The 25,947-nt window shown below is 46.4% G+C and overlaps 1 protein-coding gene across 7 annotated transcripts in view; it reads left to right on the top strand.

Moving 5' to 3' along the window:
* Positions 1-11,984: 11,984 nt before the first annotated feature.
* Positions 11,985-25,947, top strand: part of CHD7 (chromodomain helicase DNA binding protein 7) — a 134,455-nt gene continuing 120,492 nt past the window's right edge. For 5 of the 7 annotated variants that reach the window (XM_039703074.1, XM_039703076.1, XM_039703075.1 and 2 more), the window contains exons 1-2: positions 11,985-12,579; positions 14,638-14,741. The gene's annotated coding sequence lies outside the window, so the exon portion shown is untranslated. Of the gene's footprint in view, positions 12,580-13,523; positions 13,655-14,637; positions 14,742-25,947 lie in introns of those variants that run through there. The other 2 variants (XM_039703069.1, XM_039703070.1) reach the window with 2 other exon arrangements.

Genomic DNA, 25,947 nt, shown 5'->3' with positions numbered 1-25,947 from the left:
TCGGGCTTGGCTCTGACCACCGCGGCAGCGGTCGGTCCGGCCGGGAAGGGAGAGAAGGCAAAGCAGCGCTGGCCGGGCAGAGCCATCGCCCTCCCGCCGGCCCATCGCTCCCGGGCCGCCCCGCCGCCGGCTCAGCCGCAGGTGCGAGGTAGCACCTGCTCGGTTGGCACCGGGGCCGGAATAAATCTGCGTTATTTTGATTAAGCTCGGTTTGATTAGGAACAGGTCCGGGCTAACATACCATAAACACCTATTAAACCGAAATAAATACGTCTACAGGGGGCTTAGCTTAAACGGGCGCAGCTTTGCCTGCACGGCAAAGGAGGTGGCGGCGGGCACCGCACACGGCGGCCCCGACGGGTCTCGGCACACGGCCCCGGTGCGGGCGCCCGGGCGGTGCCCGACGGGGGTGACCGACGGCGGTGCCCGACGGCCGTGCCCGATGGCCGTGCCCGATGGCGGTGACCGACGGGGGTGACCGACGGGGGTGCCCGATGGCCGTTCCCGATGGCCGTGCCCGATGGCCGTGCCCGATGGCGGCGGGCGGGCGCCGCCGGGGCAGGAAAGCCGCTCCGAGCTGACGTCGCTGGCGGGGGCGGCCGCGCTGTCGCCGCGGGAGGGGCGGGACGGGGTTCCCCATGGGAGGGAGGCGGGAGAGGAGCGCGCCGTGCCCGTGGCTCCCGCGGAGCCCCGTCCCGGGGGATGGTGTTGATCCGTCGCCACGGCAACCTCCGACCCGCTGGGGGAGGGGGCGCAGGTAGAGGCCGGCGGTGGCGGGGTCGGTCCCGCCATCCCTGCGGGGCTCCCCCAGCGCCCCGGGAGGCGCTCGGATTGATCTTCCCTGCGAGGCAGCCCTGAGAGGGGGGCTCCCCATCCCGGCCGCGATCCTGAGGCGGTGTCCCGGGGCTCCCTGCGAGCCCCTGGGGACACGGAGCTTGTCGGGAGGGAGGGGGCACGGTGCTCCTGCCCCGCTGTGGCCCGGGGGTCAGAGCCTCAGAGCGGCGGGACCTTTCGAAGGAGCGAAGCCCTCCCGGAGCGGGAGCGCGCAAGGGCGCGGGGAGCCCGCCCCGCCCGGCCGACAGGGACGCGGGATACGCGGCGTCCCGTTCCCGGAAAGAACAATGGCCTTGCGGAAGCCAGGCGGCTTGTCCAGCCCAGCCGGGGCTTCCCTCCGGGATGCGTTTGCCTGCTCGACCTACGCCCTTGCAGGCGGCCGCGTCCTCCCCTCGCTGCCCGCGTGTGGAGCCGCAGCATTGTGCGGCTGCACGGAGGCGTGGGAGGGGTGACTGCGCGAGGGAAATCATTCCCTGCCACCAGGCAATGGGTTTCTGTGTCACTCCAAGGGCAACCCGGCCTGTCGCGCCTCCCTGACCCGGCAGAATCTGCCTGGAGCCCGTCCCCGAGTTCCTCCTCTGAGCCAGCTCCAGCTGGAGCTGTGATCGCCCGCGTGGTGTGGTCCCGAGCCGGCTCTGAGCCCGGTTAATAACTGTAAACACAGCCCGTAACTGTGCTGCTTAGAAAAATAACAGGAAAACTGATAGTTTTAACTTCTTTCACTGCATATTATTATTTATAGTGCTATCCAAAATAATTCCAACTTTTACGTTAAAAAGTTACTGGAGTGGAGGAAGAACAAATTCTTTCACTTTATTTTCGTACTTGGCAAAATGAAGGTGAGAAAAGAAGCAATGAAAGTAAATATTTTCATCTTTACGTGGTTTGACAATATAATTTTTATGTCCGTAAATTTTTTGTCACAACAAATCAATATTTTTCCTGTCACCTGTTTTATTTGCAAATGCAGCACAAATCTCTCTGGCTTGTGTGTCCCTGTGCATTCCTTCTCTACAGCACTGGCTTTCATTTTATATAAAATGAAATTATGTATAAATTAGACTGGCTTCATGTAGAGAAAATAGAAATTCTTTATAAAGTCAACTTTTCTTTAACTGAAGTCCTCTGTGGAAGATTCAGTACTGAAAGTGATGATTAGACAGCAAATTTTATTGTGCAAAGGCACAACAATTTGGGGTTTTTTCCTATAAATCTTACAACTCAACAAAATGCTTAAAAGTTGTCAGCGGGCATAGCTGGTATTCACCTGATTGAGTGCTTCGGTTTCATTTTGCTTTTTGGACAGGTAAGAGTACACCACAGACATGCCTGGATATTTGGCCTTTCTGAGAAGTTTGTCATTGAGGAGGCAGATAACTAAACTGTAAATGCCAAAAGAACAATTTCAACACTCACAGATGAACACCTCTTCCTTTTTGACATCCCTAGTTTACGTGGGTTTAAATAAATGGGAGAACTATATATTTATGCAATGCATGATTTTATGTACTAGTAGAAAGTATATATTGAAATACTATTTAATAGAAATACAAGCAGCATCTGAAAAGCACATAAGCCTAATTGATTCCAGACACAACTGGCCTGGATTTTGTTTCCTCTTATTCCAACTTTCTGACCTTGTAAAAATTATCTTGATTGTGTTATACTAAAACAAGGCCATGATCTTGCAAAAACTACCATGTGTGCTGGAGCTGAGAGGTGCCCAGTAAAGCGCTGCGTACGGAACGAATGCTGGCAGCGTAAGGCCCCAGCACTGCCTGGTTTGTTTTCCCTTGCTTATATCTAATCATGGTGAAGCAACAGTCTCACTTCTGCTGAAAGCTGCATCTGGGTTTTCATTTTTAAAGGGGGTGAAAAATGTGTAGTGAAACTTATGATTTGTGGTGAATGATGGGTTTAAAATTCTCAGAGCAGTTTAAGCTACTGGGATTTTATGGCATTTAGACCAGGAGAAGGAACAGGGAGAGTTTAAAAACATGCATTGCCTATAATTTTTTTTCAGTTGTGCGTGTGCATGTGTGGTGGTATCTCTGTTTTTCAGAAGATTGTTTCTAGGGATTGGTAGGAGGGTTGAAGGACTTGCTGGCTTTGATGATAACCCTTACAGTACCGTTGTGCTTTTGTCAAAACATGCATGGAAGACCCAAGACAGCAGAGTGTTTGACGTGCTGCTGTCTGTGGCGCTGGAGAACTTCTAATAATATTTTCCGCCTGAAAAAAATCCAAGGCTTGGGTACACTGATCCTTTTATTACAATAATTGCTGTTGCTCCTTCTATTTGGGAATCTGTGTCTTGCTAGCCTTAAATCTCTGTGGAGGGTAGTGACAAAGAAAGCTCTTTCCAGCGTATTGAACTGATGATCCCTCTCCTTATTTCTCTGAAGGCTCTCCTTTTTGGTTTTTTTTTTCTGGATCAAGAATAAACTGTGTATTTGGGACTTTGTCAGCAAGGTTCCCATGGGACAATCATTGTAAGCACTGGGATTGCCTGTTTAGTAGCAGGGAGGCTTATAAAAAGCAACTCCAGGTGGAAGTGGGCCTTTTCCTGCTCCTCCCTTCATCCTGCTGCAATTCCCTTTCATCCAAGCCCTGAGAACTGCCTGCCATTCAGACTAAGGTACAAAACTAAGAGAGTTGTACTCCCTTGACTGAGATATTAAGAGTGTCTGCCTTCACTTATGCTGATTTGTTAATGTTCTGCGGAGTTTTGTTGTATACAATGCACTGTGTCAACTTCTGGTGGTTGTACAACAGCAAATATAATTCAAAAATCTAAGCCTACCTCTGAAGAAAGCAAGCAGGTTTTATGTATCATGAAACTTGGTTTCCAAGAAGTTGGTATCAACATGACTGCCATCACATTTGGGATTTTTTAGCTACCATATCAACATTTCTTATTTCCCAACAGATTGCTAGGTGGACATGGTGTGTGGTTTGTTAAATAAAAAACCCTGAGAGCATGTGCAGTGTTCTGACTCAAAAGTCGTGTTAGTAACCTGCTACACCAAAGATAAATGTTCATGCCAGCACTGCATCTGTTATCTTTATCTTTTAGCAACTACTTTACAGCTTTTCTGTTAAGTTATAGACAAGCTCCAGGTAAAAACCTGCTGCCTTGGAAGCTGTGATACAATCTGTGTGCTCAGTGTGGAATATTCAGCGTGTTCTGACTTGTGTTTTTTAAGAGAGAAAACAATTGGTCCATTGCTGCTGAGCTGTGCTGTTCTGTGCAGCACTACCAAAGTGGGCAGCCTTTGGAGTGGGACCTGTGGCATTACAGATGTGCCTCAAATCCCCTCCCTTCTTGGCCACCACCGGATGAAGACACAAGATCTTCCTGCCTTGACTGAAACAAGGTTCTGTGCTGTTCATCACAGTGTACCAGCAAATACAATGGTTGTGTAAGTTGCCTGTCATACCCAAAGTATAAACAAACCTGTGCACAGGAAAGGTGAGTTCCTGGCAGCTTTCAGGGGAGTTCCCTCAGTGCTGCAGAGCCAATCAGTTCCTCTTGAAGGATAAAACAAATTTTAGATATTTATACAAAACAAAACCAGAAAATGTGCAGAATGATGCTTTTAACACTGCCCTGTAGCTCCAGCTTTATTTCTCCATGTTTGGCACATCAGAGAACACCTCTGCTTTCAAATCACGTCAGCATGAGTGATGAGTATGCAGCACCTCATGGAATCAGATCTTACATGTCTCCTATGAAGTGAGGCATTCCTTCACTTGTGAGTTGGTATTGATAGAGTACCTTTTCTTTAAAGGTTCAATTAATGGTGTATTCTAATAAATACTTCGCTGATTAGAAGGGGGTTTTTTTACAATGAAGGTGGCAAGGTACTGGCACAGGTTGCCCAGAGGTGGTCGATGCCTGGAAACATTCCTGGTTTCCATCCCTGGAAATATTCAAGGTCAGGTTGGACTGGGCACTGAGTTGAAGATGTCCCTGGACATTGCAGGGTGGGAGGACAAGACGGTTCTTAGAGGTCCCTCCTGACACAAACTATTCCTTAGTTCTGTGATCAAACTCTGTCTAGCCAATCAGTTGTTTCTTTTCTTGAAGTGCTCCACAAAGGATACATGTTTGTCTGGACTGTAAGGAACTGTGAAGGTGGTACAAGTAAGTTTAAGTCCTTACTCACTTGCTGAATATATCTCACACTTTTTAAATGTCCCTATATGCACAATAATTAGTAATAAGTGTGAGTGCATTCTCCTTTTCCTCCAAATTGTGCTGTTTCCATAACTAAGTATTGATCCATACTTACATTTTCATCCCTTAAACTGTTTTGTGTCAGTGAAGTGAAGACCACAGCTGGCACCTTTGGTACTCTGTAACAGAAAAGCATTTCCATAGCTTTATACTTAACTTTGTACGAGACTGTTTTATCAGCTTCATGATGTGTGAGACTGATCTCTCAGAGCTGGGTCTGAAATAGCAGAAGGAGCAATTTATTATACTTTTTACCCTATATAAACATACAGTGACTTTATTTATGTCCCTATATCCTTCTGAAACCAAATTTTCCATGCATGCCATTCTAGAGAGACGAAGGACAAGACAGAGAAGGAAAGAGACAGGAGAGATGTCACAAGTTACACTGCTGTAAGGCACCAGGATAGTCCCATGATAAAGCCAGTGTACAAAAAGACAAAGAATAAACTGAACTGGTGTAATGCAGAGTATGTTTGTGAAATGTCTCAATTGCACCAAGCTAGGAGGACAGTGACCACTGTAGATGATCAGTACAGAAATCAGTTTTTCATATTGGAAAAATAAATCATCAGTTTCATGGAGAAGTCAGGGTAGATGGTTATAGGGAGTTTGTAGAGCATCACTAACAAAATTGCAGTGGACAATGCAGTGCTCCTGCAAAATGCTCTCTTAGGATTTATCAATAGGTGGCATATGTAAGTCATCAAGAACAATGTAAAGATGACTCCACTGAGTGCCAGTAAGTTCCCAACTGCCACATTGTCCTTGGTTTCATGGTGCTGAAAAATAAAGTACAGAACAGGCAGAGAAAGCAAAAAGGAGATTTAGAATACAAAATAAAGTGGTGAAGGAAGGAAGGATATTGAGCCTTAAAAATAACCTTTAGAGGGAATCAGATAAATTTTCCAATGTGTAAAAGGTTAGAAGAGGTTTGATCAACTGTTTTTTATATGCTGGTGAAATACCAGAACAGGCTACCTAGGAAGGTCGGGTCTCTGCTCCACAGAGGGTTTCTAAGAACAGGTTAGACAAACATCTGTTGGGGATTGTCTGGGGCTACTTTATCCCATCTTTGTGCAGCCTGGGGGGACCAGATGGTCTCTTCAGATCCCTCTCAGCCCCCTTCCTATAAGTTTACCAAGTGGGGAGGGGAGTGGACCTGAGTTTAATGAGAAAACAGTGTCATCCTATTAGTTGATCCTCTTTCAGAATAGAAGGAGAATCAGAACGAACCACATTTAACTTAACTATATAAGTAAATGGATTTTTTAATTGTTATTTAACTGTAGGCTTGCAGTTTTATGAAGCATTTAGAAAAACAAACACATGGTTATAAAGTTTTTAAAAAGTTATTAAAAAGTTATAAAATGGAACATTTTTAAATGCATCTTTTTCTCGGTGAACATAAGTAGGAAAAATAGTTTATAAGCATTTATCAAGGATAGTTTGTAAATATTTTTCAAAGATATTATGTGTGTGTTTAGCCATAGGTTTTGCATTGCTTCCCATTTCAAAACAAGCAATGACAACATCCGTAGTTACATCCAAGGATGTCACACCTAGGTGCTCCTTGCATATGCAAACCCAGGAAATAATGGTGAGAAATCACTCTTGCTCCCCAGTCCACAGAAAGAATAAGCTATTCAGTACCTGCTCTGAAAAATCTGTGTGGAAGGACAGGCAAATGGAAATGTGAAAGTCAGTGCCTTGCCTCCTTGGCAGGTGAACTCTGTGACTGCGGCAGCATTTCCTCCCTCCCTCCCTCTCTCCCTGCCTGTGTGTTGGGAAGTTCCAGTGAAATATTGCTGCTGTGGAAAGTCCTGTTCAGAGCGAGGAGACGTGACCTCTCAGCGAGTCAGATCCAATTTTACGGGCGGCTCTGAGTCAGGGTGGAGCCCGCGCACTGAACTTTGTATTTTAGGAGGAAGTGATGTTGGTGGCAGCCCGTGTTGCTAAGCAGATGAGTTGCCATGTTTTTATTTCAGCTGATACTTTCGGCGGGGGTGTGACTTCATTCTTAGATATGATGCCTTCCATTTATTAAGGACAAAGGTCAGGAATTGCCAGTGCTGCGATAGCTGTGGCTCTCCATATAAGAAGAGGCACATTCTGCTGAGCCGTCAAAGATGGAAATGGGAGTCCTTAATGCTGCTCCTGCACGGTGAAAACAAAACCGACTGTGAAGCTGTCAGTTCATGTCACGGTCCAAGAGCAAACGTCCTCACCAGCAGGGATGATGTGGAGTAGGTCAGTTCTGTGGCATTGCTCCATTTTTATAAGAACTCACTACTGTTCCTGATTAAAGAGGTGGCCTGGTCTTGTCTCCAGTAGTAGTGAGAACCAGGAGCCCGAGGTGAGCAGTCACACACTGGCCTGTTAAATCAGAATTTAGATGGAAAGCAAAGTGATCCTACCTCGTATGCCAGCAAACTAAGTGATGAGTCTGTTTGGGAGGGACAGTGAGTTGTTTGTCACCTCTGTGCCACTGGCACTTGGCTGGGTGCTGCCTTCCAGCTGCATAGATCATCATAGGTGATGATCTGTACATGCGGCAGTAGCTGGGCAGTATTTTGGAGAGATTGAGTGGGACAGTGCAGACAGGCTGGGGACAGCTGCCCACACAGCTGTGTGTGCAGCCATGCCACCCACAGGGACGTGCCACAGTGTGCTGTGACAGACATCCTTTTCACCTATTCCCCCCTAAAAGTCTTTGGTTACATCCTGAAGTTAGCCTTGAGAGAGCTGTATGTTGTCATGTGAGAGATACTGCTGTATCAGAACGCTTCAACATAAAATAATAAATATGGGGAGTAATATTTCCTTTTTGTTGCTGGATTCCCAAGGATGAGGCATCAGGGAATGCTGATGCCCCTCAGAGAGCTCTGAGAGGCCTGACAGGTGAGTGGCATGTGGGCAAGAGCTGCTGGAGCTCGCTGCCCCTCTGCTTTTCTGGTTCAGTTGCTCAGTTAAAGAGCTCCCTGCCACAGAAGTGGCTGTTTGGGCCAGTTCCAGCTTTTGTCACTATGGCTGGCTTGAGTTTCAAAAAAAAAACCAAAAAAAAAAAACCAAAAAAACCCGACCAACCCACACAAGTGTCTACCCTGGTTTGCCCTCTGTTCCCTTAGCTTGCTGGTGCCACAGGGTGGCTCCTTGTAGCACTTATATTTCCAGCACTTTTAGCTCTTCAGCTGCAGTCGTTAAAGTTGTTCTTTCTGATACGAGTCTGTTGCTTCCTGGTACTTACCAAAATCCACGTGCTCTTGGTATTTCAGCATGCTATGGGTTAGGGAACGATTTCTTCTGAAAAAATATTGTTTTCCTTCAGCTTATGGCATATCACTATAATCTGTGCTCTGTTGGCCACTACACACTCTGTCTCATGTGCTTCCATTGCTCTGTAAATTTTGAGAAACTGAGTAAAACTTTCACTTGTGAAAGAAAAAGAAACTTGACTTTTTTCATTTCATTTGACTGAAACAGTGTTCAAAGATGAATGAAATGTGAGAGTGTGTCAGGGCTGTGTGACTTTGGAGCCACTTCCCAGCAACCATGGGACAAAACATGATGCCTTTGCTGGTCTGAGGCTCTGAAATGGCATCCTGAATGCTGAGCTGAAGTGCTCAGAAGCAGGTACTCCAAGCACAAGCTTGGGCTCACTGTATGGTTCACATCTCTCCTTGAATGAATAAAAGTAAAAGCAAGCCTGTGAGAGGAGCAGTTTTTGAGTTTTGGGTACATCTGTACAGAATTTCCTTGGAAGCTGCGACTTCCTTCACCAAAGCAAAAAAGGTTTTCAGAGGAAGCCACCTGGAGGGCATGGCAGCAGCACAAGTACTTTCTGTCGGAGCTGATGCATGGCTTGGACCTTCACAGTGCTGAGCAGGTGAGGAACCAGATGTGCTGAACAGAGCTGCTCTCCAGCAGGGTGGGCTGCTCTGAGCTCTCTGCACAGCCCTCAGCAGCTCTCAGACAAGTTCAGTACCTGGACTGGGTTGTCAGGAATGAGGCACGGGCTGCTTGGCCCTTGTAGCCTGAGGGCCTCCCTGTGCTCAGCTTGTCTGGGGACTCACGACTTTGTGAGGTGTCATCTGCTACCTGAGGAAGTGACAATGTCTAGATCTTAAGATCACATTTTGCTGTACGGGGCTGTTAAAACAGATGCTGGTTCTTCAAAGTCTACTGAATAAGTAACCTGGCTTTGTATTTTCATGTGATGCTAAATCGTTTGCATTTTGTAATTCTGAAATTTTAAAACAGGTTTGAATGCTGCCCAGTAACCTCAGAGCTGTACTTCTTACAGAGTACATTTACTTATCTCTGCACAGCTATGCCTGTCATACACAGTGACTTGCTCAGCTTGGTACAAACTATCCCCACAAACTTGAGAGTTTACCTGGTTAGGTAAAGTGTAGCAATTCGCTGGGGTTTTGTTGGTACACATACCCTTGCTCTGCAACTGCTGTTGAAATTCTCAGCCATTAATGCAAATTCTTTCTAATCTGTGAGCCAAATGGCTGCCTACATCAGATGGATTACTTCTTCCCAACAGCACACAAAGCGTTGGGTGGCTGGCTACAAGTGAATTTTCATCCCTGTCATCTCTTGGGTATTTTAATAAGCTGTTACCAATAAGGTTAATCATGAAGATGCCATGTTGCTGTTTCCTCACTCTCCTGAGAAGCTGCCTCGTTGGTAACTCGTGGAGTTACAGCTTTCTCTTTGGGGTCTGGCTGAAGCAAAGTTAAGGTTTCAAGAACATTTCCTCTGTAGCAGCTGCACAGTGATGTATTTTGCCCACGTCTGGTACTACCACTGAGTGTGCATGTGTGTGAACTTGTGTCACACCGTGACGGTGTCCCACCCTGGAGCGGTGAAACCACTGCAGCTCTTTTCCTTACTCTCTATTTCCTGTTATTGAGGAGTTAGAGAATGGCTGTAATTCTCCCCCTTCTGTGAAAGTGCTATTTGCAGATTCTTCTGATGTTGGAAAGCGTTGGGAGACTCCCTGCACATTTTTACGACCCAAATAGTAAGCCAGCTGATTCCATAGGCCACGGCCTGAGGATGATTTATGGCACCTGAGGAGCTGGTTCTGTGCCTTCTACAAGACACAGTAGAGACTGGGGCATTTCTTTTCCCGTGGAACAAACATTTAACCAAGTACCTATCCATGCCCCCCTCCCCTCACTGCTTCTGCCATGCTAATATGTTTTGTTTTTTTTTAAAGAAGTGCAGCATTTTTTTGGTTGGCTCACCCTGGCACCACGATATGCTTTGAATGCTTTTCATGCTCCACAGCTTCTCGCTCTGATTTCTGCTCAACAAGAAACTGAAACAAGTTCTAGAGGGAGCACTGAGGCTGCTGGCAGTTGGTCTCAGAATGAGTTTCTCGCGCCCCTAAATCTTGGAGAACTTAAATCTTTGAAAGCAAGGGGAGTTCCAGGCAAGCTTACGCTACAACGGGGTGCTTGGCTCTCAGACTAGGGGCACACTTAAATGACACATGCAGAAAAACAGACTTGGGGTAAATGTTTTTAGGCTGTTTTCTCTCTTGTCTGTCAACACACTGCAAGAAAAAGCTGAAACTGATCACATTTAGTAACTTGCGAAAATACCTCTGTGTAGGTTTGTTGTTTTGTCATTTGTTTTTTCAAAGGGTACAAAAATGCAAATAAAAATAGAACGATGGTAAACTGGGCAAATTTAGTGAAGGTATACTTGGGGCATGTGCTGCTTCCAAGTGTTTTGTTTTTAAATGCTATTTCCACTTGCTATTTTTAACTTCATGGAAGACCTTGGTGAAGAACAGGGAGTGCATTCTACTGCACCATCACGTGCTATCAGCTTTTCACTGCATTTTTCAGCTGAAAACCTGGGAGAGCAACACCACCCCAGCTGCTGGCCCCTGTCTGGGAGATTGCATGGGCCCAGCTGCATGGAAGATGGTGATGCCTCTCAAACTGCTCACCTCCCCTTCTCCCAAAAGGTGCTTTCCCCTAAACCCAAGAGAGACTGAGTAGGCCAGACATGAATGACACAATGTGGAAGAGTGTCATACTTCTTCTGGAGAAACCTGAAATATTTTTGCAGCTGTAGTGGCCCTCACGGCTGTGGAATCGACACGGACACCTGGACTGAGGGAGCCAACAACCGAGAAGCTTTTGACAATCACGTTGTCTGGATCCAGCTCCCAGCTTACTGTGTGTTAAAAGAGAGTTGAGGAAAAGCTGTGTGAGATCCTGTGAGGACAGGACGCCTTCTGTCTTTCCCACGGAAAAGATACGAGGGTGGGTGCAGTGAACAGCCCCCTAAAAGGAGCGGCAGGAGCTGGGAGCGTGTCCCTGCTCAGGAGCACATGACTTCGTTTTTCCTTCTCCAACCTGCCACTAACAATGATGGTAAAAAGTTATCTCGTCAAATGACTCGCTGAAAATTCCTGTAATGCCGAGTATCTTTGCACTGGGTTTACGCTTTAATCTCTTTATACTTTTAAGACGCTTATTTAGTTTCCAGAGCAGTGCGGGGAGGACCGCTAAGCGCGCTACTGGTAATCACTTTTGGGTGGGATTTGTCTAATTTACTTACGGAATGAGTTTGTTTCGCTTTGTATCACGAATTCGAACGCCTCGCTTTCAAACCCGGCCGCGGCAGAGCCGGTGCCGGAGCGGTGCCGGGGGAGCGCGGCCCCGCCGGGACGGGGGCGCTGCCGCGGGCGGGCGGGCAGCGCTTAATGGCCGCTTCCCTTTGAAAGCCCGACCCGCTCGGGACAAAGTCCACCCCAAACCGCGGTCTCGGGCGATCCTACCCGCGCCCCGCCCCACCCCGCCTCGGTGGCCGGGATGAGAGAGAGAGGCGGGCGGGGTGCGGTGCCCGCTGCCCGTCCGGGGGCAGAGGCCGGGGCCGGGGGCCGGGCAGCCTCCCGGGACGCCTCTCGGTTTCGTTTCGCCGCCGCGGTTGGGAAGTTTGAAGAGCGGCAGTGACACAGTGACACCTCACACACAACACACCCCCCGGGCTTCGCCGGGAGTTTCCCGGGACGGGACGGGGAGGCGGCGGGGGCGGGCGGGCGCAGGGGGCGGCAGCCGCCTGGCTGGCTGGTGTCGCGCTCGGCTCGGCTCCGGCGGGCGCGCTCGCTCGCTCGGGAACTATCGGATTAAACTTGAATCGAGTGAAATTACACAAAGGAGCGAAGCGGAGCCGGCGGAGACCCCGAAACTACCCGAGACCCGCGCTGACCCTTCCTCTCCCTCCCCTCCCTTCCACCCCTCCTTCGCCTGCCCGCCCCGGTCAGGGATCCCCCTCCTCCCCTCTTAGCCCAGCCCCGGTGCGAGCGAGCAACTCCGTGCGTGTGTGTTGTGTGCGAGACCCGCACCCCGCCTCGCCCCCCCCGGCCGACGGCACCAACTCCGGAGCGTGTCCCCTCCTCCTCCCCGGCCCTTCGGCGGAGGGCAGCGAGGGAGCGAGCGGGGGACACCGGTCCCCGACGGCCACGCACCGGCCCGGTGAGTGACCCCGCACCTCACTGGGCGCGGACGGAGGGAGGGAGGGCGCCGGCCATGGAGCAGGGCACCCGCGGCAGGTCTCTGTCCCCGGCGGAGCGGAGCGGCGCGGGGGTGCTCGCTGCCGGCGGCGGTCCGGGGGGTTGGGGGATGCTGAGCCCTGCCGCGGCTCCGGGCGAGGCGGGGCGGGGGGGGTGTGTGTGTTGAGGGGGGTGTCTCAGCGGGGCACTTCCCCGGGTGTAAATGGCTTTTTGTTGTGCTGCGGCCGGCCGGCCGGCCGCCTGCCTCGCCTCGGGGGAGGGGAGGGCACCGGGGAGCCAGAGCGCCGGCGCCCCTTCCCCTTCGCTTCTTCTCCCCGCTGCGCTCCTCTCCGCAAGTTTGGAGGGTGACTAAAAATCCGGGAAAAGTTGAGCGAAACTGCGCGGCGGGGGCGGCGGGGCCCAGCGCCGGCCGGGATGGCCGCGGGAGCGCTTCCCCCGCTGACCACGCTGACGGCTCCCGGCGGCCGCGTCGGCACAACAAGCGCTAACAAAGTGAGGGCGCTTCCCTGCCGTGCACGGCCCGGCCCGGCTCGGCCCGGCACCGCCCCGCTCCGCGCGGGCACATGGGTCGCCGGGGCCGGGGCCCGGGCCGCAGCGGGGGCACCCCCAGCGGAGGCCGGGCGGTGGGTGGCGGCGGGCGGCAGGAAGGCGGGCGGGGAGGGAGGAGAAGGAGGAGGGAGGCGGGAGCACGAGGTGCCGCTCCGGCCGCCGGTGCGCGCGGCGGGGGGATCGTCCTGCCCCGGCGGCACCGGGAGGGGGCAGGGGGCGGCCGGCGCTCCCCGGCGGCCGGAGAAGAAAGGGGAGCGGGGGAAAGAGGGAGGGGACGGGAAGGGAAGGGAGAACGCTACCCGAGGCAGCCGGAGCGGTGCCGGCGGACGCCGCATAATAGGGGTTTCACCCCGCCGGGTACCTTCGCTCCGCCGGCGCGGAGCCGGGGCGGGCGGGAGGCGCTGCTGCCGCCGCCGCGCACATGGGGTCGGGGCCGGGGCGCTCCCCTCGTCGCGCTTCCCCCCACCCCGTTCCGGGCCATTTTGAGGGTGAGCGGAAAAAGGTGGTTTGAGGCCAGAGCGGTCAGGGCGCGGAGCGAGGCGGGGGGGCCCGGCCGCGCTCGGTGCGCGGTGGGAAGCGGAGCGGGGCCGGCGGCGGGCGCTGCGTGCGGGGCGGCGGGGAGCGGGCAGCGCCTGTGCGTGTGCGCGGGTGTGTGTGAGAGAGCGGTGGCGGGGGGAGGGGGGCAGGGTTGTTAGTGAGTCTCAGGGAGAAGGCGCTGCAGGCAATGAGCAGCCATCATTACGTTGCCTTCATTTATCCCGGTAGCGCTAAATCAGGGGACGCGCTCCCACGCCGGGGGAGCCCCTCCGGGCGCGCCCCGCGCTGCCGGGCCGGTCTTCGCGGGTGGGTGTCGGGGGGGCGGGTCGGGGTGCCGGGGAAGGGGGTGGCCGTGGGCACGGGCTGGAAATGGAGCCGGTTTCCCCGGCTCCCCCCGACAGCCCGCTCACGCCCGGGTTTAAAGTAGTTGTTTTTTAAACAGACAATGGACAAAAGGAAAGTAGCGATGGATGCCCGGGAGCTCCCTGTCCGCTGCGGGGCCGCGCGGCGCCGCGCAACTCTCCCGCACTTACCCACTTTCTGCCTTTGTTTTCGTTTGGGAAGGGGCCGAGCGTGCCTCCCCACTACAGAAAAGGGCGATTTTTTCATTTGCGAGAAGTATTTTTTTTTTTTTTTAATTTTTTTTTTTTTTTTAAATTTCCCGTGGCACTTGGGCTTCCGCGGATGTTTGGCTTGGGGAATATCAGAATAACCTCGGTGCGATAAGTTTGTTTCTGTGTCGATGTTCGTCTCGATTTTTACTCTCATCAAAGCAGATCGCGGGCAGTGTTTATCCTGGAAGATGGCTTTCGGGAGAATGTGTTAGCCTTTTTTTTTTTTCTTTTCCTTTTTTTCTTTACTCGTGTTTTACGGGACTAGCTGAGGTACAAACAAGCAAGTTGAACAAAAAATGTTTCTGTTCATTTCCTCACAGATCATCCATTCTAACGACGGCAAAAAAATCTTAATGACTATGACCTTAGCAGCATGGGTAGCTGATTTTTCCCAATTATAAATCCCGTTAGTTTGCGGTAATGTGTGAGTATCAATATATAATTCATATTAAAAAGCATGATCCGTAATTATTATTATTCTTTTTTTTTTTTATAAAAGTTGAAATCTATCATTTTCCAATGAGAGTGCTGCATCTGTCGCTTGGAGTGTTTTTGTCTCGCTGTTGCACAACAGAGGCTCTCCAGTCTTTAACCTAAAATGGCAGCTTTAATTTGACTGGGGCCCATTCATTGACAATGATAATAAAAAGGCTGAAAGCTAAATGTAGCTGGATGCTTGGGGCACGTATGCAGAACACTTTCCTCTCCATTGCTGGGTGCTGCTAAGAGAGGAACTTCCAGGCTCTCTAGTTTCCACCGTGAAAGTTTCCAACACTTTTTTTTCTCATTAACAAAATAAAACTAATAATAAAAAACCCCGTATTGCTCAGCATAGACCATATTTTAGATGTTCAGGTTGCTTACAAACTTAGCAGTGAGGTGACAGTTAGAGAGAGCTCCTTTTCTGCATTTATTACACCAGTAGAAAAATTCTAGTAATCGCTTCTAAAATAAGATGCAGTCTGGGGGAAATTAACCATTTCTTTCTGACGTTTGTAACAGGTGATCAGAACAATTACATTCTATATATTTTCCTGTCTCCAGCTACCAAAAGTGGGGAGTATGGCTTGTTTCTTCTTGTTTGGTGTTGTAAATGTGCTCAGGGTTTTGCAGAGATCCTTATGATAGTGTACTATTTTCCTCTAGGTTAAAACCACAGCTGCTTGGAAAAAGTAATTATTTTTGGTTTTAGACATGATGTGAAGTTTGAAACAGTTTTACAAAACACAATTTCCCCTACTAAAGTATTGGTGAATGCCACAGATTAACGCATCTTGTCCTGTCTTTCTGTTAACCTGAACTGCTTATTTTCAGTCTCTTTTGAGCTGTTTTTACTAAGAACTTTAGAAAGAACATTATTAAAGTCATTGCACATGCTCTTAGAAGAGTATTAAATGCTTGTGATTGCCAGTGTAACTGAATTACTGATTTACTGATACTAATTGGATAATCATATTTGACCAAATATCGTACTAAATATTTAACAATGTGATGACATTTTTGTTATTGCTTGTAAATCATGGTTAGGTTATTTAAACGGGAAAAAGCCTCATATTTGTAACCCAAAATTATTTTATCACCTCTTCAGTAATGAAGGAAAGTTTCGATCACAGGCAAGTCTTTTTAGGAAAATAAAAATTTCTAGGGATTCTGCACTGTAAAAATGTCAGTAAAAATGTCAGTAAAAATGAGGTTTAGTGGAACACTCCCTATTGCAATCAAAACTCTGTGACGTGATGGGAGATTTCAGTTGTGACCAGTTCCTTTTGGGTTTGGTTTGGTTAATGCAGAAGCCTGAAGAGTTGTGTCAAAGAAGCACTGTAAAGGTTTCCTCTGTGTAGAGGGGTCAGTTAACCTGAGTGTAGTTTCTTTCTCACATTTGTTATTTGTTGTTTTGAACAGGAAAGCTTCTGATGAATGTTTGCAGTGTTTCTCGTTAACAGTCAAATAATATTAGGACTTTTATAAGACATAAAACGAGTTGTTGGTGAGTCCAGGTGGGTCAGGCTGATGACAAAGCTGCAGCAGGTACTGAAGAAGGATGTGCTGCTCAGTCTGGGCTTGGCGTGGGTGTGTGGGTGTTGTGGTCAGTGTACCTGTCCTGCCCCAGCACACAGGGAGGCTCCGTGCCAGGTCTGTGCCCCACGGACGGCGGCTCTGTGGGCAGGAGAACCTGAAGTGTGAGGACACAACAAAACCTAAACAAAGGCACCCCAGACATGATTTCTGTCAAGCTGGAAAGGCCTGAGTAATAGGGGCTTTTCAGGTTTTCTCGGAGCTGCTGGAGTGTGGCAGTGAGGCTGCGTTTTGCCGTGGGGTTTGGTTTTGTTTGTAGCGTATGGTGTGATAGGTAGAGGTTGCTAAGGTGGGAAGGAAGAGGTGGAAGAAAGTAACCAGCAAGGAGGGTGGAAATAAATGCAGGTGTCTCCTTGAATCCTGTGCCTTACCTCTATCCCTTATTTCCCATTAATTTTTACATTAAGTTTCAGATGGAAAGCCTTTAGAATGTCACTATTTGCTCTCGTGAATCTGGCGTTATTCACAGAAATGTGTGTGGCTACCAAGGGTACAGGCAGCTGTGTGACAAGTGTGTGTTTCTGAAGGTCTTCCTTCCCCCAGTTCCCTTAAATCCTCACTTCCAAACCCTTATGTATTTGTCTGCTGTGAACAAATCACTAACTGCTCAGATTTATGAGCTGATTAACTGATGCCCATAAGTAACATGGGTGATACTTTTATGTTACTTTAATGTTCCCTGTATACAAGAGAAAACTGCACATTTTAGTAAATAATTAAACTGTCTTTCTGACAAATGAGTCTTTTGTGTGTAGGTGAGGCTTTAGCCTTCACTTTTCCAACAGAAAAGTTACTGTATTAATTTAGCTTCATCATTAAGACAGACATTAACTCCATAGTTTCTCATCATTTATATTTCCATGAGTAGCTTGTTAGCACAAATACAAACTGCTGGATTTTAATGGAAGAAAGTCTTAAATACTGTCTATATTGTAGCAGTGATAAAAAGACAAAGGGAAACTCCAGCTATGATTTAATTTTCAAAACTCTGTCAGAGGAAGGAGTGAGGTACAATATGCAGAAACATCCCATGTTCTTGTCAGGGTTCTGATGAGATACTGAAACCTGATGGAAGTTTTCCTCCTGATTTCTTTCCACCTGCGCAATCTGACTAACTTTCAGTGATTCGCATCTTACCCAAGATCAGCAGTCATGGAAATGCCACATCATAGTTGTGCACTAAATTCTGTCTTGGAAAATGAGGTTGGAAGGCATGATGCAAAAAATAAGAAGGAGGTTATGACCTAAAGGACACATTCCAAGAGCCCAAATATGACAACAAAGCTCTTAAGGGTATTCTTAAGTATATAAAAGCTGATTAGCTCTTAGCTTCCAACATTGTGACTTTTCTGAGATGTAAACATGCACCTAGAAGAAGCCAAGCCAAAACCAAGGATATTTGTGCTGCCACTTGGGTTCTTCTCTGGATGCTGTTCTGTAGCTGTTTCTAAACACTCTGGTTGTTTTGCTGCCCTTATGCTAAACACATTGTCCTTAAAAAAAGAAAGAAAAAAAGGAGGGGTACAACATAATTTAAACATTTTATTTGAAAAGTTGGTATTCAATAAAAGAGTGCTAGTTACCATATAAGCTACTGTTTTAGTAGAACATTGTAACACATGACTTTGAAACCTTATTGGCATGTGGGAACTAACCAGAAGCCCTTGCTGGCATGATGTAGGGCTTGCTTTGCTCTGTAGTGACCTATATAGCTATTTTGGGTGTGGTTTTGCTTGGCTTTCATGGGAGCTGAGTCCAACCTTCCTCTGACATAGACAATTGCTGTGACGAGAGGGCCTTGAGGGGAATGGTGGGGAATAAATAACTTTGGGAATCAATTGTCTGGAAAAAGTCATTGCAGCCAAAATGTCTGCCCTCTTCCTAATGGTTCTGAGGGGAAAATAAAATTTCACTGATATGGTCCTGATCCTAGAGGTTATTCTGTTCAGGTTTCGTTTAAATATGAGCTTGTGTTTGGGGAGAGAAATGCAGCAACTTACCTGTCTGGGAGTAGCTGGCATATGGCAAATCCAGTGCTGGATAGTTTTACAAGCACTTTATTTTAATGTCCTTGAGCCACTTTTTAAGCTGTTCAGCTGAGCTTTCTGTTTACTCCTAGAACTTCAACAGGTAGCTGGCTTTAACATTTCTTAGTGATTTTGAAAGAAATTGACCTCCCCACAGTTTATTTTGATCTCTATCTACAAAGCACTTGTCACTTAAAACATTTTGTGGAGGTGTACGTCAGATGTACAAAGTAGGATTCCTTCTGTGCAGCAGAGGCAGTCCTGCTCTGAAAACAAAACTTTCTTTCCTCCTTCCTGCCTTTCTACTCCCCTCCCCCCAGCTTTCCCATAGATTTTGTTCCTCTTCAAGTTCCTTTCCTGTTGGGTTTTTAATCTTTTTTCCAATTCGTACTGCTTTCTGTTTGCTTAATGGACATGTGTTTTCTTGCCAGCCCTAGATAATTAGGATATGTGGCAAAATAAACATGCATTTCAGCTCCTAATAATGCTGCTTTCTACCAAAACTGTGGAGGATGCCTAAATTGGTGTGGGGAGGGCTGGCTGGCTGCACCAAAGCTTCATGAAGGCTCATGTTAGTCCCTGGATGCTGTCTTGTCAAGGGGATGGGCAGCAGCAGACAGCCAGAGCAGGGGGCTGCTGCAGTGTGCTGGCAGCTTCCCAAAGGTTCTTCATGACCCTTTGAAGAGGAAAATCCTCTTGGTTCAAGTTTTGTTTTCATGAAAGTGACATTCCCCCATCTTTTAATAGTGAATAGATAGAGCTGTAGTGGTTTCTCTTGCTCTGTGTAGCTGTGAGTGGGGAGGGTCTAGTCCCGTGACAATTTTGAAATGGACATAGCCATTGTGGGCTATCCCTTGCCAAGCAGAGAAGTTTGGGGTGTGGGGAGGAACTCCTGCCAGGATTGTGATATTTCTGAAAGAAATAGGAGAGCTTTGGAGACCAGGAACTATGTGACCACTGGTAAAGCAGATCAGAACATGGAGCAAAGCCAAGGAAGACTTTAATAAAGGCACTTTTGTCCTCGATCTTAAAATAGGAAGCCTATGGATTTATTTACAGGGTAAACAGGATTTGTTAAATGGGTAGTCGCTGTGTGCGAAGGAATACTGGTCCTTCTTTGGGAGAGAATTCAGGTAAAGATTAAAGCTGAGCTGAAAGCTGGAATTTTAGAAGTTTAGACATCAGTAATAGGACAAAATCTGGAGAAAGTCTTCATCACAGAAAGCATTGAGGTAGGTAGTGCTGTTCGGGGAGAAATGTGAAGCAAGCTCTGACGTAATAGAAACTGAGGAACTCGGTTCAAGTCTTTGGTATTAACTTGGATGAACTAGTAAGTGGGAAGTCTGAGTTGATGACAAGTTATGAGTAAATATTCTTTGCTTCAAAGAGGATCTATCAATGTAGCTGTTGAGATTGAAATTCAAAGCTGAAATGCTACTTGGTAAAGGGCCTTGCAGGAAAGCACGTGTCAGTCTGTACTGTAGAGAAAGGCAGTTTAGTATTTCTTCAAGTTGAAGATTAACAGCCAGAAAGGCAATACAACTGACCTGGTTTGTAATGCTCAATAGAAGGAGGATTGAGAGAAGGAGAGTAATGATGAGGCTAACAGATGTTCAAAAATAATTCTGATAAGGCTGAGATAAAAGTGCATGACAGTGAGAGACTGGTAAATTTCAAGGATGCCTCTTAATTAGTTGTTCAGGATAGAACAAATGTTTTCAAAACCTTACCTGTTCCTGAACAGGAGAGCCTATCTGAAGTCCAGGAATCAGGCATCCCAAGTATCCTGCTGCTTGAAGTTCTGTATTTGAATGTGTATTGTTTTCTCATGTGGGATAAGAAATACTGAAACAACCATAACTGCACTTACTGTCTTGACATGAGATCTATTATGATGATTTTGTATTTTTGGCTCAACTGTCTGGCATATATCTAGCCAAGTCCTGTGGATTTTTGAGAATGTGCTCTGGTTTGTGCTGCTTCTGGACTGAAGTAGCTGCTTGTTGGGTTTGGTGGTTTATTGCAAGGTAAAAACCAGACAGCTCATCATCTCCAGTTCTTGGTTTGAAAAGTACTGGGACTTTGTTGCTAGTTCCTGGAAAGACCAGGCAGCTTCACAGGGTGGTGTAGTTGTGTCAGGATGGCTTAAAGGAAGGTCCTCTGACCTAGTAGCCAGTGCCTATGTGAGTTCAGAGATGCCTTTAAACTCTGACGAGGGGACTCTCACTAAGAGTATAATTCTTGCCTTGAGTTGTTTTAACCATGAAGAATTAAACTGAGAGTTTATAGTGAGCAGTTTACTATCCCTCTTAATTTAGGAAGGAATCATTCAGAAAGTGAGTTAAATAGGGATTTCTGGACTGCCTCAGGATGTTAGTCTGGGAGAGAACTGCTAAGTAATTCAGTTTATTTATCAGTACCGTTGTGAGGTGTCTGCTGTGCTTTGCATTCACTCAGCTCTGTAAGTGGAGTACAACCTCACTCATCTTTACTTTAATCATCATTCTTTCATTGGGGGAAGTGAGTAAGTAGGCTTCAGCTTCACTTCCCTCTTATTTCTGTATTGATCTCTACAAAGGTACATTGTCATTTTCATTTTTTGTTCTTTTTTTTGTACAGAAGTAAGTGAAACATGCTTCTTTATTTCTGTTGTAATCTTTACAGAATTTACTTTAATCATCGTTCTTTCATTGGGAATAAGTGAAGTGAATAAGTAGGCTTCAGCTTCACTTCCCTCTTACTTCTGTATTGATCTCTACAAAGGTACATTGTCATTTTCATTTTTTGTTCTTTTTTTTGTACAGAAGTAAGTGAAACGTGCTTCTTTATTTCTGTTGTAATCTTTACAGAGGTTACTGAAAAAAATTTGCCTGTTTCACCTGCATTTCCCTTACTGTAGTTCTGCAGTGTTCCCCAGCCCGTGCTGTTTTCTCTCACTGAGGTGATTCTTAGTGAGCATACTTTCATAGTTCAAACAGGATTTGAACCTTGTGGCAGGCATGCTGAAGGAAGGGGTTTTTTTGTAGACATGGCACGGCTATTGGAAGAATCAGTTTGTTACAGGCAGCACTAGGACAGAAACATGTCTTACAGCTTGGGTCTGGGAATCTTTGTAGTACGTAGTAATCTTAGAAGTTGAGCGTATTAGATGTTGCACTGAAACTATTAAAAAAAAAGAAAAATGGACGGAGGGTGTTTGCGTGGCTTCACTGTGGTTAAGGTGACTGAATTCTTGAACGGTGAGTTCTCAGGGAAGTAAGTTAAGGCCTCACACCCCCTTGCTACCCCCTCCCCACACCATGGCTACTTAATTTTGTGAAGTTAAAAAATAAAACCTTGGCTACAGAAAGGATGACAGGGGAAAGCAATTGCTTCCATAGCTCTTCTCATAAGAAATTTCCCTAACACTGTGATTTAAAAGATTAATCTCCTTAGTCTCTTCTTCACCTTTCTCTGTCTCTTCTCTCAAAAGAAACCAGGATGCTTACCTTTCTGCCTGCCTCTCTGGATGAACAACCTCTGGCTTGTCACTGGTTCACATGTGACTTCCCTGGGATTGTCGCATGACCAGTGGCACAACTGGACTGTGCAGCAGGGGCTGGTTATTTTGGCTGTCTGAGGAACTGGACTAGGAGGGGTTCTTAGAGGTGGATATTAGTGTCAGCTGGGATGCAGCTGTGTGCCTGAACTTGTCCCCTGGTGAGGCTTCTGGAATCTGTCTTCCTTTGTGTGCCTGTGTGTCACTTGGAGTTTGCTGGTGTGTTCTGGGGCCACCCGACATTAAGATTTTAGGTGGGAAGCTGGTAGGGTCAGGCAAGCTAAAAATCCCTTCTCTAATTTGACAAGGTGTGACAATGGTGGTGTTTTGGGGCAGGGTGCTTTTTCTCTCCAGCATATGCTGAAAGCAGCTGTTTCTGTATTGGGGAGCCTCCAGGTAGGCAATGAACTTTGAATAGCGAGATCGATTCAATGTGGCTGTGGGAGTGATATCTTTGATACACCTTGACTTCTCTCTTCTGGAGTGAAACAGCACATCTGTAGCAGGCAGTCCATGGTAATGAGACAGATTGATCCATGGACAGAAAACCTGGGAACTAGGCAGCTGCAGCACCTGTTTCACCATGTTGGCTTTACTGCCTCCTTTCCTCAAGGTGCTTTCTCTTGGGCACATAGGCTGTCCTCTGGTAGGTTTATTTTGGATACTGGTGACAAAAGTTCCTGCTCTTTTCTGCTTACCCAAAATACTTGTTTCTCCATCATAATGTTTATTGAGATTGGTGGCTGTTCCCAGTTTTTTTTGGGTTTTTGATTTTTGTTTGTTCATTTTTTAAATCAAAAAAGAACCCCCCAAAAAATAGAGTGAAATCTGCCAAGCTTTCTTTACCCTCCTTGTCTAGTGTATCCTTATCTTGATATTATGTTTGTAAGAACTTTTTTTCTTCTGATAGAGTATGATACTTAAATCTCTGTAAGAGTACTTTTTTTTTTGGTATGAGTTTTTTTCAGCTCTGAAGATAGCTGAAAGCTGTTGAATGTTGTCTTGTGGTCCATCTAATCATTTGTAAGTCAGGGTATGGTTTGAGAAATGCAGGGAGCTAATTTAACTGGACATTGTTCGGAAAGAAGTTTCCTCCCTGCCTTTGTCCCCCTGCACCCCAACTCACAACCACATGGCTCTGCTACTTTTTCCTGGCAGCAGTGCTTGTCAGGTCCTTCTGTGAGCCACTTTAGTTCACCAAAATGGCAGAAAAATAACTCTGTAAAATGGAGAGCATTTTGCTGTTGTAATGAATCAAACTAGCTCATAAAAGGATCTGATGAACACCAGAGCTGGTACTAAGGACGAGGGGGGCCGCTGGCTTGGAGAGCAGCAAGCCCTTTTCATCTTTTCATTTTGGTGGCAGTGAGCAAGTGGATTGGATCAGTTGCCTGGGAACCTTCATGGGAGAAAGAGAAATAGAGTAATCATCTGTGAAGCAAAGGACACGAAAAGAAAAATGTGCTGGCCTGAGTTGAAATGGGTATTAAAATTTGTTTATTCCGTTGATGCTATGGATTGCATGCTATAAATTGGTTAGAATTAATAACCCACTGACCAGAAATCAGTTTTCCTCTTCAGGTAGGAAAACAAAAGCCTAAAAGATTTACTAATGTATAAATAACTTGTTTGCTCTTTCAAATGTGAAGTATTTAATCTTTGAAACAATTTATTCACAAGAAAGCGGGGAAGGGTCTGTTGGTTTTGGGTTGGTGGGGTTTTTTTTTTGCTTGAATGTTTTTTGTTGTTTGGTGGTTTTTGTTTTTGTTTTTTTTTTCAAGCTTGAAATCCTCCATTAGGTTCATCAGCTTTGAGTCAATTTGTCTGTCTCAAATTTTATCAAGTCAGTGTTGTTTCAGCGTCATCAAGTTTCATCAGTCAGTAATTCAGTGGATTCCATTATTCAGGGTATTCCCAACTATTTACATTTTCCTGCTGGTTTGAGATGGAATGAGTGCTTGGTCCTAGTAGGTGGCTGAGGCTGTTACTTCCTATCATTGTCTTAAGCTTTCTGATAGTGAAATGAATGCACTCTTCCTTGTTAGAATTGGTGGAAAAAAGTACATTGCAAGTCAAATAACCTGCTGCTTAGTCACTTCTGTAATACTGTGCTCTTGCTGCTCTCCAGAGAGAGAAATAGGCAGTTTACATTGTGTAGTTTAGCAGAGGAATGAACACCTTATAAAAAGCCAGGGATTCTGACTGCAGCTGCTTCTCAATCCACCTGTCAGCTTGAGCTGACTTTTCAACATAGCACCAACCTGGCATTAGAAGCTGCTTGCTTTCTGAAGAGCCCTGGCTTTTTTGTCAGCTTACTTGTGTATATTGCCTGCAGTGTGACAGAAGGGGACTTCTTGGCAGATGGAAGAGTGGAAGCTCATGCTGTCCTTCCTGTTCTTCTCAAGATTTGGGCAATTGTATGTGTGTTAATAGAAGGTAAATTCTTGCCATAGTTACAAAAAAACCAAACCTTCATGTGGTGCACCTTCTAGATTCCTTTCCTTGGGTTTTACATCTAAAAAATTCTTTTTCAGGGTCTACAGTGGATGGCAGGAGGTGCAGGAGAGGGGATTTACAAATTTTATCTTATGGGCATTGTAAGCTGCATTTGGTGCAAACTGAAGAGCAGTGGCCCTGACTAGCGTTGTGTGTGTTCAGAGTGAATATTGTAGTTACTAAAAGCAGCTTGTTTACATTAGGAATTGTATGTGCTAGCTCTAATGGGCTTTAGGAAGCCCAAAGCACAGCTGTAAAACATCTGTCTCTGGGACCAGATCTTGTCTGTCTGATGAGTTGTTGTCCTTCATTTCATGTTCAGATTTACACAAGAAATAAAACTTTTTTTTTTAATAGAGAAGTTCTTCAGCCACCCTGCTTGAAGACTGGTTTGTACTTGAAAGGCTATCATGCTGTTGTCTTGAACACAGAACTTAAAATAGTGACTCAGTATTAACTTAACTCCACTTCCTCTTTAATCCGATCATCTTGTTGCTATATGACCTTACAACACCTTAATTTAAAGGCTGCTTATTCCAGTGGATTACATTTGGAGGTGTCTGGTGTGGTAGGCATTGCTGAAGGAAGGGCTTAAAAGGAACTTAAGCATTGCCTCAAAAAAAAAAGAAAAAAAAAAAAGAAAACAAAAAATCTCTCACCCAAGGTGTTGGAATAGGAGCAGCAAGGGTATTTTTCCACTTTGGGATGCTTGCTCTGAAAGAGCAGGAGAAATTTTGAGCTATAGTTCTGCTGTACCATAAGAAAAAGTGCATTCACTTCCAGTGAGTGAATTTGATGCTCCCTGTCTTAATTACACATGGAAGTGTTAGAAGGCAGAATATCAGTGTAGTTCATGTATTTCTGAGTGCTTGAATGGTTTTTCTTCCTTTCAAGGCCAGTGACCTGAGCAGGTGGTTGGAAGCCAGGACCCAAAGTGCTACTCCAAACTGGTGTGCCAGGTTCATAGTGATGTGCTTTGCGTCTGCCATATTGGGATGTGTAATAGTTGCTGATTACCAAGCAGCACTCAGCAGAGGATCTTGGTTCTTTACCAAGTGTTAATTCTGTCTTGCTACTGCTCACATGAAGTAGATAAATGCCGTCCTTAAAAGGAGAGTTGGTCTGACATTCAGCACTTAAAAAAAAAAAAAGAAAAAAAAATCTTAAGTGTTCAGAGTCTGTGTCTGAACAGACTGCTATTTCTCAGAATTTGTCTTCTTCCTTTAAATATTTTTCTTAGGAATAAATGCTAAACAATTGTATTTTGTGTATTGAGTTTTGGGACCATAAGCTTCATCCTTGTCCTATACAGTTTCTTAAACAAACTCTGTCAAATAGTCTGCCATAATACGTTGAGCTTTGGCTTAGCAGTAGGAAGAGTTCAGAGAGTGTACTGTCTACTCTGTGCTAGTAGCCATTTTGACTCACATTTTATGTCAGGTTTTTCTTCCATATCAAGTCAGGTTTTAACATGACTAAACTAAACTAAAGCC

Source organism: Passer montanus, unplaced genomic scaffold, assembly GCF_014805655.1.
Source record: "Passer montanus isolate IOZ18808 unplaced genomic scaffold, ASM1480565v1 scaffold16, whole genome shotgun sequence".
Lineage (NCBI taxonomy): Eukaryota > Metazoa > Chordata > Aves > Passeriformes > Passeridae > Passer > Passer montanus.
Note: the sequence above shows the minus strand (reverse complement) of the source record. Positions and strands in the feature narration are given on the sequence as shown.